This window comes from Zosterops lateralis, assembly GCF_965231275.1.
Source record: "Zosterops lateralis genome assembly, chromosome: 7".
Lineage (NCBI taxonomy): Eukaryota > Metazoa > Chordata > Aves > Passeriformes > Zosteropidae > Zosterops > Zosterops lateralis.
Window position 1 is genome coordinate 16,347,026 of NC_139767.1, and position 20,777 is coordinate 16,367,802.

At 38.6% G+C, this 20,777-nt stretch overlaps 1 long non-coding RNA gene across 1 annotated transcript in view; it reads right to left on the reverse strand.

Annotated features, from left to right (window-relative positions):
* Positions 1–326: 326 nt before the first annotated feature.
* LOC310911265 overlaps positions 327–20,777 on the reverse strand; it is a 30,107-nt gene continuing 9,656 nt past the window's right edge. The window contains exon 3 of the long non-coding RNA XR_014590478.1: positions 327–400. This is a non-coding gene — a long non-coding RNA (uncharacterized lncRNA). The remainder of the gene's footprint in view (positions 401–20,777) is intronic.

Sequence of the window (20,777 nt, forward strand, 5' to 3'; positions counted from 1 at the left end):
TTCCTGTGCAATCATAGCTGTAGAGACAGGTTTTTTCTGAAGTAATAAATAGCTTTTTTTCTCTTGAAAATGACACTTTAAAAAGTGACTTTACTGTATTAAACACCCTCCTAACATGGTATCATCCTGCAGCACTATACCAGAGAGTAACAGGGGGATTTGCATCACAGCTGGGGTCTGGAGGAAGGAGTCTCATTTGGGAATTTAAATAGGAAGTATTTCAGACTCAGTCCTTTCCAAAAATAAAGGCTTTGGTCTACTAAATCAACAGAAATTAATGAAGCAAAAAAGAGAAGCTGAGATACAGAAAATATGAAGATTGAGACCTTTCCATTTCCACAACTATTATATTTACTGGTCAGATATCCCAGGAGTGAGTCTCCAGAGGCAGCAGGTTTTCCTGCAAAATGGAAACAAAGAAAGAAAAGAGGTCATTTTATCTTCAAAGTTCTAATGCAGCAAGTAGCAATCTGCCAGCACAATCTTCCACCCTTGAAAGAATTCATAGATCTCCAGCATCAACAGACTGCCCTATTGATGTTTCTAGACTATACACGATGCTGCACCCTTCATTTTCCAGTGATGCCCAGGGAGTTGGCACATGTAATTCTACAGGAGCAAGTGGCTTCAAATTTAGAGTCACAGGCACACTGGCCATTATCCGAGTTTCTTAGTTGACAAATGTTTGGAGAGACTGAATAACTGATTTTGCAAGGATCTGTTCAAGTACAGCTGCTTAGGGAAATCTAAGGTTTTGCAGAATCTGGGTGTAAAACAAAAATTACAAAGTTCAAGCCCTCCATATTCTTTTACCTTTTTTTGATTCATTTTAAATCCGTGTTTGCGTGAAACATCCATTTCATGGAGTGGGGATTTGCATAGAGGATTATTTTTTATTTGAAGGTCAGAATCCACCCGTTTCATTTAATTTTTTTATTTGGCATTAGAATTTAGCTTTAATAGCTGGGGATTTGGCTGTGCTATATAAAAAACTTTTTTGAGAAGAGAAGGTTAACCCTGTGTTTATGGAGCACGGGCAGAGCTCCAGCCAGCACAACACTGTCTCTGCTTGCTGCATTACCAACATCCTGATCAGCCTTTGGGGAGGCTGGGTTTCTCTTTTCCACTCCTTTTCCTCTCAGTTTTTTAGTTAGAAAAAAACCCAAACCAAACTAAGGCAGAGAATACTAGCCTTATCTTTCTCTTCTAAACAACTATCCCTTTAGCTTTTTCCACCGATTGGCACTCTTTCAGATGCTAGCAAGAAATACAAAAGTTGTAAGATTTTCAATTTTTTTAAAAATTAGCATTTGACATGTGGGGAAGGACAGACAGGAATGAAAGCATTTTCTTTACCTCTTAGGAATTAAATAAAGCTTCCTCCTTAAAATTGGCCTCCACCAGGAGACTAAAATACTCTGAAGGTTAGCTACAGCTTTATCTGCTGCTGTGATGGTATTTACTGGATGATGAATATATTACTTAAAATTCAAATTGATTATATGGAGTGGTAATGTTGATACCATATTTACTGCTTTAGTGTAGTCCAATCATTAGTGTGGAAAGAGTGGTAAGAAAATAACTTAAAGGTGACACTGTCTGAAATGCAGGAAATGAAGAGTGCTTTATAAATAATATATTTATCCTATTGTGTTGATTTTTCAAAATAAGCTTAGAGTTAAGTGTAATGTTCTATCAGTAGGTGCATCTATTCTAGCATATTATTAGTCTGTTTAGTCACATCTAGAAATATGTTCTTCATATTTGTGGTTCCCAAAGTAAATAGAAATCAATAAAAGTAGCAAAAGTGCTGAAGCCATTTCAATAAGTGAAGTGCTCATTAATTTAAATTTCACACTTGACATTGTTACAGACTAATCACAGAAAATAAGGCATTGACTTCTAAATATGTTCCAAGCCAGGGAGGAATCCTGCAACTTTGTTGTCAAAGTGGCATTGACATTAGAGGGAAAGACCTCTGACTGCAGCAGTTTAGGCAGATGGTAATGATATGGTAAACTTTCTCAAAAGCCTGAAGTCCATTCATATGGATGACATAAGCTTGAGGAGTTAGCAAGAAAACAATATTGAGGCACTGGGACTGAACATGTTTTAAAACATCAAAAAGCTCTTCCTGCCGTTTTCAAACATCTAAAAATATGTGTGAAGCCTGTTCACAATTTAATGGGAGATACACAGAGAGCTGGGGGTGGTTATACAGGAAATTAGAAAAGCCTCATCTCATCAGAGTGAAATAAATGTGCCATCATATAAGAAAGTAATTGGAGGGGTGTGTCTGTTCTGTTGATGTCAAGCAGGTGTTCATAAATTAGAATAAGCATTTATAATTGATATTAGTGATAAGAAAGTGTTTTAAATTACACTGAAGAGAGATACCTAATTTGCCTCTTTTTCTCCTTTTTAAGAAAGAGGTTTGGGAAATGCAATTTTCCCCAGTTATCTTACCCAACTGATCCTCTACTCACCTGCTTTTCTGCGAAGTATCCAAATCACATTGCATAATGCAGCAGGCAGGGCAAGTAACTTAGAAGGAAGACTACATTGCAGTTGCAGTAAATAGCTTTACTCTTAGGTAATGGGAGGCAAGTAGGTGACACTGAATTGGTGTTTTGTGTTTGATAGGTGCAAGGATGCTGTCTCACTTTTCTTTTCTGTCTAATCAGTTCCTTAGTCATTGAGAACTCCCACTTATGGAGAATGAACATACTTCATTCTTCCCACCATTGTCTGTTGCTTAGAATATTCAAGAGAATGCAGAATTCCTTAGCACCCATGTTCTAGATGGCACACAGATGCCTTCCTGTCAACCCTTTTTGAAGAGTTAACTTGGCTTGGACTTGCTCCTAATTCCAGACCCTGCCTGTATCTTGTTCACTGTTCATAAAATGCTATTGATTGTTGTGAAAATCTTTTTTGATCTGATATATGAATCATGACTGAGAGCTTAAATATTAATCTTGTGGTTTGTACACAATATATTTAAGAGCAATGCTGTTTTTTTGCTGTTACAATCTCTTGCTTAAAACAGGAAGAAATCAGTAGTAGTGGTAAAAACGGCCTTCATTTGAGATTATGGTGTGCATCTGAATGCACTGCTAGGATTTCTGAAGTCTAATATTTACACAAATCTTTAATAATAGATACAGTTTTTCCTGTTCAAAAAGCAGAGAACTGTAAAATTGTACATGGTGTTCAAGTGCCCTGCCATATTACAGCTCTATGTGGTCTAGTTTTTCCACCAGATTTCAGTGTAAATTGGATGAACTATAATAATATCAGTACAAGTTGGAGACAAAACCTAGTTCAAAATTTGGCCTTTAATCTAGTTTCATGTATCTGCTTAACATTACTATTGCGTTTTGGATTGATTATTTCAGTGGTTTTTTTTTCCAGTAACAAAAAAGTCCAACAGAAACTTTTACTTTGGATTTACCTCCTGTGTGAACTTAAATTTGTGTATAAAACTGTGAGACCCACTGAGCTAGTGATTGTTTTATCTTTGTTTCATACAGCTTGAAGTTACTGTGTAGTAACTTTACATTTTACAAACCTGTCCCATTCCAGTCTGATATGAAATGGCAGTAAAACAGATTCCTCTTGGAAGGGTTCAGACAATATTTATAATACAGGATTACATTCCTAAAACAAGTGTTACTGAGAACTTTCCTAATAAATGAAACAGTTGCAAAGGTGATATACTAAGGGGCTTAAATCAGTGCGAGGTGGTGGTTTGCCTTCCTTTTCAACCAATGTGCCTTTGAGGAATAAATATTTGCGTTGTAATTTGCAAGCTACTGTGAATTTTTCTCATAAATTTTAAAAAACTTACCCTTTTCCCCCCATTTTTTCCCCCAATTTTTTAAAAATTCTTGTTGATTCTTTCTTTTTCCTTTAAAATTTTCCATCTAATAGTGAAAAGAAAAGCATTTTTAGTAGGAAACCTAGAGACATATCATAGCTGGTTAAAATATTACACCAAATATGGTATTTAATTTTCTGTAAACCTTTCATCACATAATATCTCTGTGGAAAAAAAGCAGAAGAGTCCTGTTTTACCCTCCTGATGGAACTTGTGAACCTTTTCTGAAGCTCGTGTGCAGTTACACTTGAAGCATTGACTAACTCTGTCCATGTTTACATGTATATATGTATTTGGGCCTCCTGTCCTGTGTATCCTTGCATAAATGTCCTGATCTGCAAGCACTGGGATTGAGGAAGAGAAGGAAGGTTGCAATAAGGGCACTTTGGTCCTCAAATCCTGACCTTTCCCTATTCCACTTATCAGGTAGGTGTAAGACTTCAGTGTGAGGTAGCACTTCTGTCCCAAAGTTTGGCTCATGCCAACTAATTTTTGCACCATGTATAAGCTTTGAGAACACATTCTGTTTGTGCAAAGAGTATGCAGTAGTTTCAGTATCTTAAAATAAAAGTCTGGAATGAAAAGGGGTGATGTGGGGTGAGCAGGAGTAGAAGAGGCCTTGGAGGAGACAAGATGATCTGAACCATCTGCAAGAAAAGGTAGGCAAACAGCTGCAATGGGGAGGGCACACACAAGCAAGGAATGTGTGCAATTAGATTCTGCTTCACATAGGGGGGCTATAATTTCATTTTATGACTTTGTTGACAATCCTCTCATTTCTTTTTTATTGTGAATGACATCATCAATACCATCAGCTGGTTCACTAACAGATGGCTTTGCACCATTTCCAGTGTGATACCCAGCATATCATGTTATATTTACCTGCTTTCTACAGAGTATTTTACCTGGAAGGACTGCACTGCTGTGTAAGAATACATTTAACTGAGGGATCTTATGTAGCTCTCAGTGGGAGATAAGGCAATAAACAAAACCTGGATAACATTTTGCTAACTAGTTAATGAAGGAAGTGAATTAACATGTTTTGAACTTATTTGTCCATTTGCTTTTCATTTACTTGTTCAATTTTCTAGAAAGGAAGGAATGTCTTTTGATTGGAACACAATTCCAACTGAAGTGAGAAAAAGGAAAACTGTGCCACTGCATGGCATGCTGAAGAGTGAGCAAAAGCCCTTTTAAATATTTTCTTTTCCCCTTGTAAATTTGTTTTCTACTTTTTTTTGCCAGTTTAACTTTCAAGTAGTTTTTAACTTATCTTGTAATTTGTCAGTAATTTTGAGACTAAGAGAACACCCTGCTACCTGTATGACCTCACTATGTAAGTAGGGCTGGAACCTTTACTGTGAATAATCTATACCTGAGCTCTGCCCATCATTAAGGTTTTAAGGCAAGATGGTATGGTGAAGTGTAATTTTCTCTAGAGGTTCTGGAAAAGAGGTTGGAAATAGTTGTTCTGGAAATAGATGCTTTGGATTCTCTAAAATAAAGGAAAGGAGGAAGGAATTCTATAAAATCAAGGTGTATATTCATAATATTTACATTTACTTCCAAAATCACAAATTTGTATGTCTAAATTAATGTAGTCTCCTTATAGGTAATCTTTTCTCCTATATATCTAGATCTGCCACATGGTTTTGTGCTCTGTTTAAAGCCTAGCAATGCACCCAGCTTTGCATAAAAGCTCATCAGTCGATGATAATGCTAATCATAGGATTAATCATAGTGCTGGTTCCTTCTGACCATGCAGGTTAATGGTTGGACTCAGTGATCCTAAAGGTCTTTTTTAACTAAAATTACTCTATGATTCTATTCAGCCCTATAATGTAGTTTACAGTAACAGCTTTGTATACTTGGTCTTCTGCAGAAAAAAAGCTGTCAGAGAAGTGTCCTGGTTTGGTGACATATTCAGGGTAATCAACTCAGCTCCCAAAACTGCACTGTTTGGAGTTAGTGGAAATGCTGCATAAAGGAGGACTGCACACTCAGGCTTTGTGTGAGACAACCAAGATAACTGTGATAAGATTAGTAGGGAAAGAGAGTCGTATGCTCTTGCAGTAAACCAAAGGATGGGGGATCTTTATGCCATGGATAGCAGATCTTTGGAAATCATTGACAGAGCATCTTGTAGATACTTACAGTTTACAGTGGCAAAAAATGGGAGTGGAGAGGTTCATTGATGATTTGTAAATGTGTAAGAATGCCATTGGCTTCACAACATCACCAGGCTAAAAATAGAAAGAGGCTGGAAAATAAGAGAGGGAAGCATGTCTCCCCTCTTGTTCCTCCATAGACATCTGCTTATGACCTTAGAGGCAGAGGGTAGCAGTAGCTGGACCTGCTGAGCTGCAGCAGTTTGGTTCTTCTGAAACACAGCGGAACTCTAGTAATGAAACCTTTAAATAACAACATGCTAATAGGTTTTCTGGTGTACAAAGTGAGAATAAAATCTAGCCACCCTGTTGTAAGTTGGTTTTGGTATATCTAAGTCATTTTCTCACTGATTTTTACAAGGTTATAAACTCAGAGACGGAAATTCTTTTAAGCCATAAATACCTTGCATGCTGTCATGCCTAGAAGTACAGATAAAGCCAATGGGATGCTAAAACCAGTTGAAGCGCATTCCTTTTCTACCTGGTTTGCTCAGCTGAAACTGTCTGCTATCAGTTTGGGCATTTGACCCTTGTCTGTAGATATAAACGAAATAGAGCTCCATCACTTAGTCACGATGCACTGAATGATAAATTTGTACACAGCAGTTGACCTGAAAAGTGGAGGCTTAACCTCACACAAAAGCCTCTGAAGTTTCTTGTATCTGCTTTATCTCTGTAAACATTCTCCAGTCTTTCCCCATCTTATTCCTTGCAGATAAGAATCCTATAGTTGCGGGCCTGGTCTCTGAATTTTATATTCTGTTATATTCCTCTTATTTTGTGTTTTTCATATTATGTGGCTCTGGAGAAAAAGGTGGAGTAATATCCACCATACTTAGCTTGAGTTTGTGCTACAAACAAACTAATTTTTTTAAGTTATCATTTCAAGCATTGCAGGATATGCATTCTATGCATACTTTTTATCATGCCACAGTATTTGCAATGTTACTTTAAGGTTTCCCCATCACAAATCTCAGTAATGTAGGTAATAAATTGTAGAACGTGATTGAAATATAAAGTTGTGAGTATAATACTGAAAAGTGATATGTACATTCATTATCTTTTACTGATCATCAGATCCACAGTGTGAAACCAAAGGCGAAAACAGTTGATGTGCATACTGTTAAATTTCCTGAATATGGAATTTGCATATGAAAATGGAATTATCAACTCTAGTCTTTACATCACACTAAACAGAAAGAGAACAGAAAAAATTACTTCTGGAGCCAGTGTCTCAAACCTTCAACATTAAGCATGTGCAAAAAGAGATATTTCTTCTTGTCCTTTCTAAAATTCCCCATTGGGTGTAGAAATGCTAGTAGTAACATTGAGTTCCAAAAATCTGGAAGTTCAAGGATGATGCATAAATTGCTTGCAAATTGGGATCATTGACTGAACTCATGCTAGGAGAAAATTGATATTTTACAGCAAGAACATTATTTGTCAAAGTGTTTTCTGTTCACCTGGACAAAGACAAGAGGCAGAATGTAATGTACCATTTTCATTCAGTTCTACTGTATCATTTCATTCTTAGAAATGAGACACTCCTAATTTCATATTTAAAACAAGAATTTGAAATGTTATTGTATTTCATTTATTCAGGTGAAAGAATTTTTCCTCTATCCATTTTCTTGGTGTATGCTGTGGATTTTTCTTGGGCATTGAGCAACACTTTAAATTACATCCCAGAGGCTGAAAGTGAAGGATTCCAAGCTAGAAGGCTGAGGAAACTTTGTGTGTTTTGGAGAGGTTCCTGAACAATTTCTATACTTGTTTTGCTCTCCAGTAATGGAAAAGGTCAGCCCTAGCTGTTTCCACAGCTGCTTGTTCAAATTTAGAGGGAGAATAAACAGACACAGTTTTGTTCTTGAGTTCAATTATTTCAGATTTTTCTGCAAAATCATGATGAGGAGTTAGAGTGGGGATTCGACTGCTTATCTTGAAATTTTTATTTTCCTATTTGCTGTACTGAGTGGTGCATGAGCAGCTGGGGAAAAACATAACTGAATTTCTTCATCTTTTAATTTCTGCAGAAGATGGTAAATACATCACTTAGAGGGGAATGCTCCTGTTCTTCTTCTTATGTGTGCATCTTACACATTTTTATGACTATTTAGCCTGTTTAATAAAGTCATTTATTTGCATATAACATAAGAGAAATGGACTGCCTGTACTACACTAGTTCAAGTATCTTGTCTATGCCTGAGCCAGACCAAAAGGACAAAACAAGTCTTCAGTGAATATTCCCAGAATATTCTTGCTGTACTGCCTGAGCTGTGGTACAACATCTTCCATGACCATTTCTATCCTTTCAAAAGGCAGGCACCATGATGGCACCATGAATACTTGCATATAAAAGACTAGAATTTGGTATTTATTACAGAAATTATTTAGGTTTTTCAATAAGTCTGGGCTTATGTTCCCACATGGAAAGTTCTGGTTTGTCTTCTTGAAGGCTGTGAACTTCAGGTTCCAAGTCCCTGTGGCAGCCAGAATTGATGAAACTGTCCCAGAGAGACAAAGGCCTTCCTGTTCTCTTTCCTACTTGACAAGTCCCTGTAATGATTTTCAACAAGGTAATGTAGAGGAAGAAAGATCACATCAGAAATCCCCCTCCAGCTCTCCCTCCTTGCAGGCACAAGCCTGAGAAACAAATTCTCTCAACTTCATCAAAAGAGGACCAAACACCTTCTGCTGTTGTTCCCAGGCATTGTTAATTGTTGTTAATTTCCAACACCTCATTAATTATTTGCTATTAAAGATGTGAGTGAGGCAAATGCCCTTCACCCATGGATAGTCACAAGAATGGATCATTAATAACTACAATTTTTTTTTACTTTTGAAGTTGAAAAGGAGCTTGTATGAAAGTCATGTTGTTGCAGGAAAAGCCTGGTGCAGCATCAGGGTGTAATTTCATAAAGGGCTGGGTGTGAGCAATGCTTTGACATGCCAAAGAAACAAAAGAGAGAACAGTGATAAAACTGGAGCTGATTGTTGTGGTTTGAAAGCAAAATGAATGAGAGGCTCCAAGTCAGAGATATAATTTAATAAGAAGAAAGGTAAAATGGTAAAAGTAAAATAAAATACATGCAATAACACAAAGGATCACTGACAGAGTCAGAATACAACCTGAGCAGGACGGTGGAAGCAGTCCAGGTGAGGTGCTCTCCCTGAAGCAGTGATCCTGTAGAAAGGTCTGGTAGCCCTGCTCCTCTGGGAATCCAGTAGATAAGTGCTCTTGCACTGTCCCACATACCAGCTTATATCCAGGTGAGAATGCTTGGCTCCTCCCCCTGGGCAGAGCATCTCACAATAGCATGAGAAGTGTGAAGTGGGTCCTTGATGGCCCATTAAACGGAGATAACCCCTGGAGGGAGTTACCTGTGACTCATGGGCCAGGCGTTAATGGGCCATTAGCAGAAGACACCCCAAAGGCCATTAGCAGAAGAGGCACGGGGCTTGGGAAAACACCAGCCCACCTGGTTTCAACAGTTCATGAAGATGGTGATAGAATAAATACTTTGTGTACATCCTACACTGCAACCCAGGACACTGATGTAATCAACAGTGGTTAGAAGCAGCCCCTTCCTCTCTGCACTATTTCTCATTTAACTTGTTTGAAGAAGGACAATCAAAATTGGTGGTGATACCATATATGAAAGTTTTAAATCCTATAATAATGCACAGTAACGTTTATTCTTTAGTATGAAAATCAGTATATTAATCTAGTATTCTTATTATGATAAGTCTGAGAAGCCCCAAACAGGACTGAGACTAATAACAAAAGTAACAGTAGGACAATCTCCAATCAAGAAATTCACAACATAGATAGCTTGAGCAGTCCTCAGAAGTGTGGATGTGTCTCCTAATGTGATGCTCAGGAATTGTCCTTTATCATAGGAGCTCGGAAAGGATGCTTATTATTTTGTGATAGTAGCAGAAAAGGAATTTCTTCCTTTTCTGCTACTATCACAAATAGCCCCTTTCCAGCTTGTCTTTAAAGCTGAGCTTGTCAAAATGGTTTCCACAACAGCAAGGTTTGATCTTCTTAAACTAAATTTTGAGTAAATCTCTAGGTGGTGTCCAATAACCTCTTCACTGTTGGCTTTGGTTTGTGGGTCTGCTCTATCTTACCTACTATGCAGCTGCTGTGAGAAATCCATTAGATGTCATTCCTGGGACTTGCTTGTCTTTGGCTGTTCATGGCTGATACTCAGGTGACATAACAAGCTTTGAGACTATTATTTCCCTCCATTTTCTGTTCTGGATAAGGTGCCATCAAGCTAATCTTAAAATATATCCATTCTGTTGCTTCTCTTTCTTTTTACCTCTGTCAGCTTTCACTTTTATCTAGAATATTTGGTCACTCCCTGCACAGACATTTGGTAATGACAGCTCCATGGCTGGCTGAAAATCAGTATTAGATTGTAGCCTGAAAACCAGAAGTGGATTATAGGCTGATCATCTTTCACCATTTTAGCTGCAGTGACTGAGTAACTGCCAAGGAGGGGCAGTAACTTCTGCTTCTGCAGCCAGGTCCAAGTAGAATTGTGAATCAAAGCCATCATTTGCCATTGTGCACAGCCTGGTATATTCACTTTAATTAACTTTTTTTTTTTCTTAAGATATTAATATATAAGGCAATGAATTTCAGCAGCTTGGAAATTTACACACCACTCCTCTGTGCCTCTTTAATGGGTTCCACACAGTCTTCAGAGGTGGGGGGACAGGGTTGCTCTTTGAATAATTTCTAGAGTAGTGATTTCTTTAGCTGCTGCAGTTTTCCAAAAGGGACTGTGAAGCAAGGCCAAGAGATCTGGGCAAAGACTGAAGAATCCTGTTATCTTAAGTCAAGTTATTAATAAAAATAGTTCCAAATACTATCCATTATACTATCCATTGCACAAGAAATCTTAAGCAGAGCCAAGAAATTTATCCATGTCTTCTGAGCTATGTTACACCTTCAATAACAGAGATTATCTTCCAAAGCTAGATTTGAATTCAATGAGTTGAGCCTCAGACATCCACCTTACAAACCAGTCAGTGTAGGGGAGTTCAGACTGCCCCATAACTGCAATTCCCTGATGCGGCAGAACCTCCTGTTCTCTACTCTGAGAGAATGGGGATTCATAATGTTGGATCTCAGCTAATTAGGGCAGTACACAAATAGTGTTACTTTTGTCTTTTTTTCTTTGCTATATGATGTGAAACAATTAGGTAAATAACACAGACTTAAATATTTTTCTTCTCTAAAACCTTCTGTGCATATTATAAATCTAAATGGTGCTAGCCTTGAAGCCTGAGAAAGGCCGTTAGATCATCTGTTTATTTCTACATAATAATTTCACCTCTCCTGAAATTGTCTCACAGCTTTTACTGGGCCATGGGGATCTTCTCTGTAGGTCTCCAGCTTTGCTTTGGAGAGATCAATAGGCAAGACATCCACTACTGTCCTGATTATTTTACCCCCAGAGCTGATAAGCCTCAGTGATTAATGATTTGATAATCAAAAGTAAATGTTTTCTGTAAAAAATAAGGGACTTTGCAAACGCTTAAATGTTATCCTCAAAAAATATTCAATGCATATTGCAAACTGAGAATTCGATTAAAACAGTAAATTATATCCTATAGCCTTGTCTTGAGTTTCACTTTAAAAGAGATAAAACCTGCCCAGGAAGTGTTTTCACCAGATTCCAGATCTATATTTGTTTTAGAAGAGCAGAAGCATAATGAAGTACCTGACTTAAGACTTTACAAGATAAGAAGTGCCTGGTTGGTGCTAAAGCTTCATTTTTAATTCATTCTTTATTATGGGAGTTGTTCTCTCTGGGAGGGTGAGCTGTGATCAGGAGCACAGCCAGGACAGATAAGGCACATGAACCCTGGCCTGAAAGCTGACAAACTACCACAGCTGAGCAGTCAGTTATACCGGAGACAGATCTCTTTCAGGGACTAATTCAAGCTGAATTTATTCTCACTCACCTCCAAGAAAGACTCACTAAAAATGGAATGCACCACAATGATATATGACTTTTAAAAGTTTATAACCTATGGGCCTACAGGTTTCTGTCAGGAGGTAATAATAAAAGAGTACACAAGCAAGGCTTTCTCTACACGTGTGCATACCAACATGTACACATGCTAATACAGACACAGAAACTCATATGTGTATATATAATGATAATTACATATTACAGTATTTATTAAAGTGGACTTTAGACTTAATCAAACAAAATCACAATCAATCGGGTTTAATGAATTAGAAAAAACTAAACCCAGGAGACCATGAAGCCATATGGATATTCTCTTTAACACGTTTTGTTGGAAGAACTTAATTTTTGGTTTGAAAATTAGTTTTGTGATTCCAGTTTGGTTTTTTATGTGTTCTACTGTGATAGTTATTTTCTTGGTTTTCATCATGCCTGACATGTACTCATTAGTGTTTTGTTTTAACCTTGTTTGTATTGCAATGTAATTTCTTTGTGGAGAAAGCAATGCACCATTGCTTCGTTATGTCATCCAGTGCCTAGCATGGTGCCTAAATGCTCCCATGTACCACTTCACTATAATTAATGTATGATCATGATGCCTCTGTTTCTCCATTTCCTTTTGTACTGGAAACTGATTTGATTCATGACTCCTGTAAAAAGTTTAATACTTGGCAGTCCTGAGCCTCACATTTCCATATTGGAGACACGAAGAGTAACAAATGAACAAACAAACAAATGACATTTTAAAAGGAAGCAAAATTCCTGGAGATAAGGTAAAGTTATCAGATGTTTAAAAAGAGATATTTGCATACACAAATAGCTGTGTCTCCAAAAAGTGTACACACAAATACACATTTGTAAATAAAAGCTTGATTGTGATGGACCAAGATTTGGTTCTTCATATCCTATGAATTTATTATTTACTATGTTGAGGGTTTGTTTACCTTTAATCTGACCAGGGAAGGTGAAGTCTGTTTTTTAATTATCCGCATAGTATTTTATAGTTCTTTAGTTTTAAGCAAAACTCTTTTTCATTGCAAAACAAAAGCAGAAATCTTGCAACCAGTGTATTTATCTCTCTTCAGGGGCTGGGGGTTAATATCCAATAGCTCATAACATCTTTATTATAATGCATTTATAATGATTTACTGGAATGACTCTGTAGCTAAGTATCTAATGTCAAAGACTAGATACGGTGTGGTGGAAAATGTCGTATCCTTGGGTAGCTCTAGGGAAAATGAGGCCTCAGCCAATGCTTTCTGTATAATTCTACTAACTGTAATAGGAATAGGGGTAATTGCATTAATGTCAATTAAGCTATTAATAATGCCCATCTTGTCATCCCTAAATATAGCAGTCACTCATACATGCTACTGTCGCCTGTAAAGACTGTACGCAAATGAGATCATGGCTTATTTATGCTTTAAAGCCTGGCTGACAGTCAGACTTGTATCTCTTGTACACCATCAAAATAACCACTGTTTTGGAGAAAAACCACCTAAGGCACTTGAAGAGACCATGACCTGTGGCTGTGATGTTGACTACTTCATACTAGACACACAGCTCCTTCGTAATTTGGGGACCCCCCAGGATGCCAGCAGGGCCCTCTGTGTCACTTCCATTCATGCCACAGGAAGTTTTGCCATGACTGACAGTGAAGCTCTTTAGAGGAATACTTGCAGCATCTCTGTTCACTAGAAGAAATGTTATCTCTGTTGATAATTTCAGGTTTCCTGGATGATAGGCTGTAGCTAGGGGTGCAACTGCCCTTGCTAAGCATCTGTTGTGGGCTCTATATTTTGGCTGCATTTGTGAAACAAAATTCTGTTTCTAATGCCAATTAGAGAGTATTGGTTAAGTAGGATTGGTGTTAAGTAGGATTACCACTAGACAATTTAAAGACGGAGTTCTGGAGTAATGCAAATGGACACGTAACCTCCATGAAACACGCACAGATCTATATTTATTTTAAAAGTTGCTGGAAATTGAGCAATAACTTCACAGAATCAAAGCCTACTTGCTGTGTTGTGCAATGCTTCAACAATGGTGGTCAAGTGTTCATCACCAGCTGCAATGTGCAGAAAACCAACATTAGCAAATTTCAAGTGTTATCAAAGGGGTCACTCGCAGACTTGCACTGTCCTTCAGACAAGTGGAGAGAAAAATATGAGTGGAACCTTTCAGTCAGAGCTCATGACAAATGAGGCCATGGCCAATTCCCACAGGAAGACAGTGAGAAGTACCATGATGTGGCTACATCAAGGAGCAGGAAAGGAGGCAACAGATGATATGTATGCATTAAGGGCAAGAGAGGAAAGGGAAGTGAGAATGAGACTGGAATTGTTTGTGAACACCTCTTGATATTCTAATGCTGCTCAACCTCCTCCCATCTCCAGAGAGCCCGGGGTAAGGTTATAATAGGTGAACTCATTTTTGTAATAAAGTTGGCTGTAGCTCTAGGCCATAAATCACAAGTTCAAGTGCTCAAACTTATACATTTCTCTCTTGCCTCACTCTCTCTTTCTATTTTTACTTTGATATGGATGAATCACTGAATCGAAGGCAGGAAGAGAGAGTAATTCTTTCATCCCTATAGAGAATAATACATTTACATATGAATTATTAGGCATATTTTCTGAAGAGATACATTCTATTTTCTTCTACCAAAGGGAAATATAGTTTCAATGAACCTGCTATTCTGTCCATATTATTTTAACTGACTTCCTACCACAAGGTTTTAATGAGCCTGCAACTGCTGTGAGTGCTAGCCATTAGATGGACTGCAAGTTTTTATCCTGTGCAGCTGAATCTTACTTCTGACTCAGCTTTCATTTATTCCTTCCCTACTCATTTATTTCTTATTCCAGTGAAGTTAAAATATCCTCAGTGATGCACTGTGTCTCAAAATCATGTAATCTTTGCAATTATTAGCATTTTAAGAACAGCTTAAAGGAGGTATTGATACCTCCTTGTCCATTTTTGTCTCTTTTGAGGAAAAACTTTGTCACATCTGTTAACTAAGCATATTTGAAACAGCTGTTTAAACCTTCTTTCCTCATTTTAATTTCTTTCATTACTTCTCCCTTTAAGTACAGGTCCAGTAAAAATGGCTTCTCTGTTTAAATAAGGGTCCAATGGAGAATGAGAATGAATGTTGTCATATGAAGTGCATTTCAAATGTAATAAAGCAGAAAGGAGTTCCTGGCCCCTGTGTCAGTTGTAAGAGGGTGCATACTGTGATCACTATAGCTCAGTGGCTGCAAAGCAGAAAATGAAGATTGTAAAAACGTCACATAAAGAAAAAATGCACAGTGGATTCGTTTTGCGATGCTCATAATTCAGTAATGCCTTTAAGTAGCTAGAAGAAATATAATAAATGTTTTTCCACAACATTGATCATACTGTATCAGAGGAAATATTAGTGTGCAGGGAGCCATGATTATGCTGGTAGTAATTCTCGTTGCAGAAAACTCCTAGAAGATGGGACCCTTTATAGGCTGAACTTTTATTGGCTGCCGTTATTTACCTTTAAGAATACTCCTAATACACTGTTCTATAGCTAAATATTTTTGTGAAAACTCAAACCAGCAACTGTCAGTAAATCAAAAAACCTGCTACCACTTTATAGAATTTATGTTTTATTATGGACAGTCTGATAAGTTCTGAGATACAAAAAATGACCAGTCAACCAAAACAAATTTTCCTGCTGTGTTCCAAAATCTGGATTTCGTCAGACAGGTTTATTGTGCATGATCTCATCAAATCATTGCCTGTAAGTATAAAGTATCCTCAAGAAATGTAATGCAATGGTAGATTAGCCAATAGATTAAAGTACACGGTTATCTGAAGGTTATAAGCAAACATACATGAACCACCATGGATGATCTCCTTACTGTACTGCAAAACCCACCCAAAGTTACCAAAACATGTCTGAACTTTGGGCTGGGTGAGGAGCCCAGTGCGGGTTCCCATTGCAGTCTGCTGCTCCTCAGGCTGGCAGGATGCCATAGTGCTGGGGCAAGGTGTGGGTCAGCCCTGCAGAGGGGAACCACTGGGCTTCCGTGGATGCCGAGATGGCCCTTCCTCTGCACTGTAGGGGATGGAGAGGCTGAATGTAATGTGAGGAGAACTTGTCTGCCAAAGCGTATTCTGTCTGTCTGCTGCCTTCTGGGCTCTGAAATACCCTATTGTCTCTAGAGAAGACACTAAAAATTCATGTTCATTTATCATTAAGCTCCTTTTCAAGATGATGGTTGAACAAGGTTACAACTTTAAGCAAGGACCCACGCTTGTGTATTTCCAAAGTGCTGCTCACAAGCCCAACTCGTGCAACAGGACCTACTGGGCCAGGGCCTGAACAAGCAAATTCATTCTGCTCATCATTGGCTCAAGCCCTGCAGAGGATCTGGTCCCGTAAGATAGGAGGAATTGGTTTTGTTTCCTTGATAGACATTTTAGGCAAAAGTTTGATGTGATTGTTTCCCTGAGCAGATGTTGCCTCAGTCATGAAATTTTAACCACATGCAGCTTTTTTCCTGAAAGACACTCTGTGACTTTTCTTACATTTAAAATAGCAGGGTTGTATTTTCTTGCTTAGAATAAAAAAGACGATCACACTTCCTACTATGTGCTAGTAGCCTGGATTGGAAACTAAAGGTCACTTCTGTATGATCTGTTTCTTTGCTGTGTCAGTGCTTTGTGACATGATCTTAGGCAGGTCATTGAAACCTTCTGTGGTTTAGTTTATCCATCCTTAAAGTAATTAAAATAATAAGAGCATCTCTTAGCAGTTATTGCGAGGGAATTAAATAGTTAAAGACCCTTGGCAGGTGGTATCAAAACAAAGAAACTGCAAGGCTGGGAATTATCAAATGCACAAATTCTGTTGTGCATCTTCATACAATTTTTTTTAAGTGATGGGAGTATTTAATGCTCTTGTGAATTAATTACTGACAATCCTTTATTCTGTGTACCTTTATATAGAATGCATAGATATATGTTGGTCGGGGAGGGGTGTCTTTATTTGCACATGAATATTAAAGTTTTAAGTGCAGCGATCAAGAATGTTACCTTAGTACAGAGTACAACTGTTGCTATAACTTGAAAGGAAGTGCCATAAAGAAGGAGGGGCGGGATTAAACCGGAAGCCCTAAGTGGCAATTGTTGCTAAAATGCGTCAGTTTTGCTTCAGAGGGGAATACTCACTTCAGGTAAGACGTGATGTAGTGCCAGCCCTGTGCAGTTCTGCATCCTCGAGAAGGCTCTCAGAGGGAGCTCGGTGCTGTCCCCCACACGGGCACTGCCCCAGCCCCTGCTCAGCCCCCAAACGCAGAAAAGGATGCTGCTTTCTACGGCTCAAATATGCCCACAGATACAACGAGCAGATTTTACAGCAACTCAAAACGTGATGCTCTGACTCTGCAGTTGCCTTTTAACCCGAAGGCAACGCGCTACCTTTGCGAGGGAAGAAGAGCGATGATTTACTGTACTGGGAGAGGGGATTTCGGTGGCTGGCTGGGCGCCGCCGGGCTGTGAGGAGGGCCAGGGCCACTGGATGTCACTGTTGCACACGGCTGGCGGCAGGGCTGTCCCCGCGGGCCGCCCCGCACGCACCTGGTCCCCGCCCCAGCCCCCGGCAGAGCCCGGGCAGGGCTGCAGCATCCCGGGCTGTCCCTGCGCCAGGGCACGCCCTCGCCACTGAAAACACACCGCACATTTGTCCTGCGTTCTGGTTATTTTAGTCTGACTTCATCTGGGTGTATGTAAAATGTAACACCAGTAAACCCAAATATTTTAGTTGTTCTGCACACCTTGGTCTGCCCACAGGAACAGTGAGAAAGCTGAATTTACATTGACTCCTTGTCAGTGTGACCTAATTTAAGACGAACTAGACCAAGCCATTCTCATTTTCACTCCAAATATCAATGGAACTGCTGGTTTTGAAAATAATTTTCTCTTTTAAATATTTTTTGTTCTTTTCTTTTAAATTACAGATGAAATGTTGCATTTGATTTAATTAACTACTGTATTTATGCTTGCTACTGTTTTTTAGGAAACAGTAAAAAATGGGAATGTTGTTCTTTTCCTCAATTCTAGAACAGATATGAGTCAGACATTGTCATTCCTCATTCAATTCTGTTCTTAACATATGAATTCTTATGCTTCTATGAGAATTTTCATTTGATATTAAAAAATATTTTAATTATATTGAGAATTTTCCCATTGTTATTAATTCAGCTGAACCTCTGTGTTCTTTATTCCCTTTCTTTTTCCTTTTCTTGAATGTTAGAGTACATAAATTGTAGAACAGTTACAGGCTTAGACTTTAGCTATGGGATTTCTTTCTGTTCTTGTACATTATCACAAAATTATGTTGCTTGCCATCTATGGGATGCTTTGATCCAAAATTTCAGTCATTGTTTCCACATTTAGGGGCTGGAATGAACATCAAAGAAGTGGGTGTACTGAATTTGCTGAATGCCAAAGCAGTACAATAACATGCAAAGGATATAAGCAAATCCCAAAGGTAAAATGTGCTGCCAAATCTTGCACATAATAGAAGCTCTAAAGTGACAGTCTGTCTTTGACAAATGCATAATGATATCAATGCCAAGGGAAGGAACTAGCATGCTGAAAGGTGAATAAAAGAGTTGGGAACAATTCGCTACATTTACACATTTCCTCAGTGTGTTTTCACACAACAAGGAAAGCAGATGAGACAAATGTATTAGGTAATCATTGGAGAAGACCATAAAACTGCTGAGGTTTTTTAGTAACCTGGATATTTTCTTGCCTTGTGATGAGTTTTTAAAAACAAAACATAGTTAGAAACAATTCATATTCTAAAACAACAACAAAAAATACAGTCCACAAGGAATGTAAAAAATGGTTAATTCTCTTTTCCTTCGACAAGTTCATATTTAATGCCCATATGGTAGTTGCAATATGCTGTTCTCTTTCCTGGTTGATGGATTCCTAAATGCTTCAAATAGTTGCAAAGACAAGTTAAGGATTCCATATGCATTCACCAGATTTCCAGCACTGTGAACTATTTAATTACAGGGTAATTTAGGTGTGTACTATAATGTAAAAAGATGAGAATCACTGTATAAAACCTATCAATTTATCTTGAAGGAGATCTAAAACCTACTTGTTAAATTCATTTTATTTTCCTTTCTTGGAAAACAAAACAAAATCCAAAGCAAATAATAGCTGTAAAACATGTAACAAAAGGCTTCCTTCCCCAGTATGTACAACACTTAGCAGAGGTGAGTCTCAGGTAGTTTAGCAGGTCCTAGTGTGTTCTGGGGAGAAGTTTTTCCCAAGCCTGCATGTTAATGTTCATCAGAGGGAGTCTGACAGAGGCCCGCTGAACTGCAGCACTCCTGCTGCAGCCACTCAAATATTCAGAAGGAAGTTCTGCTGTAATAAAACTTCAAAGAGATAACAATCGAGGACCTGCTCTTCCCCCATTAGTTTTCCTCCCTATCTCTGGTAGCTGAACAGTCACCTCCAGTTTTCATATGACTGGTGGCTGAAAGCATGGCTGCCACATGTCAAGAGTGCTGCTCAGGTGGGTAGGTACATGGCCAGTCAGCATTTTGACCAGGTGATAGCCGTGTTCTGGTCATATGGCTGAAAAAAAGGCTATTCCATCTTTGACAAAGAGAAGGTTAGTCTTTGCAGGAAAAAGTGACATATTCTTGCCTGAGCTGTGGTTCCTGTACTCCAGCTACAGAGGTCTAAGGAGCAGTTTAAAAAATCTGGTTAGGGTAACATTCCTCCTGTTCAGTAACTGAGGAAAAAAGCTTCTGACTGGCATGGGGTTGTGTTGAGACTGGAGGGAATGTTTCCATTGCCTGGAAACATGGATTTTCACTTGCCATTGACTTTGGGGCAGCCGATTAACTCCTCAGGGTGCACCCAAACTTAGTTACTGGGGCTCTTGAAGCATCCCATGGAGACATATATATAGTTTAAAGCTGCCTATGTCTTGCTCTTCCTTCCTCTTTTCTCTCCTATTGTGAAACTACAGGTTTTCTACTATGCTTTGGTGAAGTGTAGCAAATAACGTAATTCTTCATACATACAACATCCTGGTTTGTGCAAGCAGTTAGGAAACTGAATGTCGTGCCCAGATGGGGACCCAATCCTCTATGCCTTGGCTCCAGTCCTGCATTAGATTTGTAGGGAGTGTGACCTACATTCTCTTCCAAAGAAGGCTGGGTAGGAAGGGACATCTGGTTTGGATTGTGGTTGCTACTAAAATCTCTTATGAAGCAGAGAAAAGATCTGCAAGTGGTCAGGCATAGATGCATCTGTTATCATAAAACAGGATGCATACAACACCACTGAAGAAACCAGACAAATAGATAATGTAAACTAGATTAGATGATGTCCAGTACTGAAGGAGGGAATGTCTAGTCTTTTGCATTTTGTAGGCAAAGTGTCAGACCCCATGGCAGCCACCTGCTAACACTGAGAACAAGCCTGCTCTGACAACAAGACTGTCTCAGTGATAATCGAGGAAAAGCTGAAACCATCAAGAGCTGTGAGATTCATGGACACTTTGCCAAAAAGGGGAAAATAATGGCAAGTAAGTCCCATCATCTTCAGGATAGTGGTGACATCTCCTGAATGTCCCTAAAGACATGCTGCTTCCCAGAAATCTGGGTCAAAATATCACTATTTCTGCAACTCATCTGCTTCATTGATCTATTCTGTTGCATCCTACTCTCT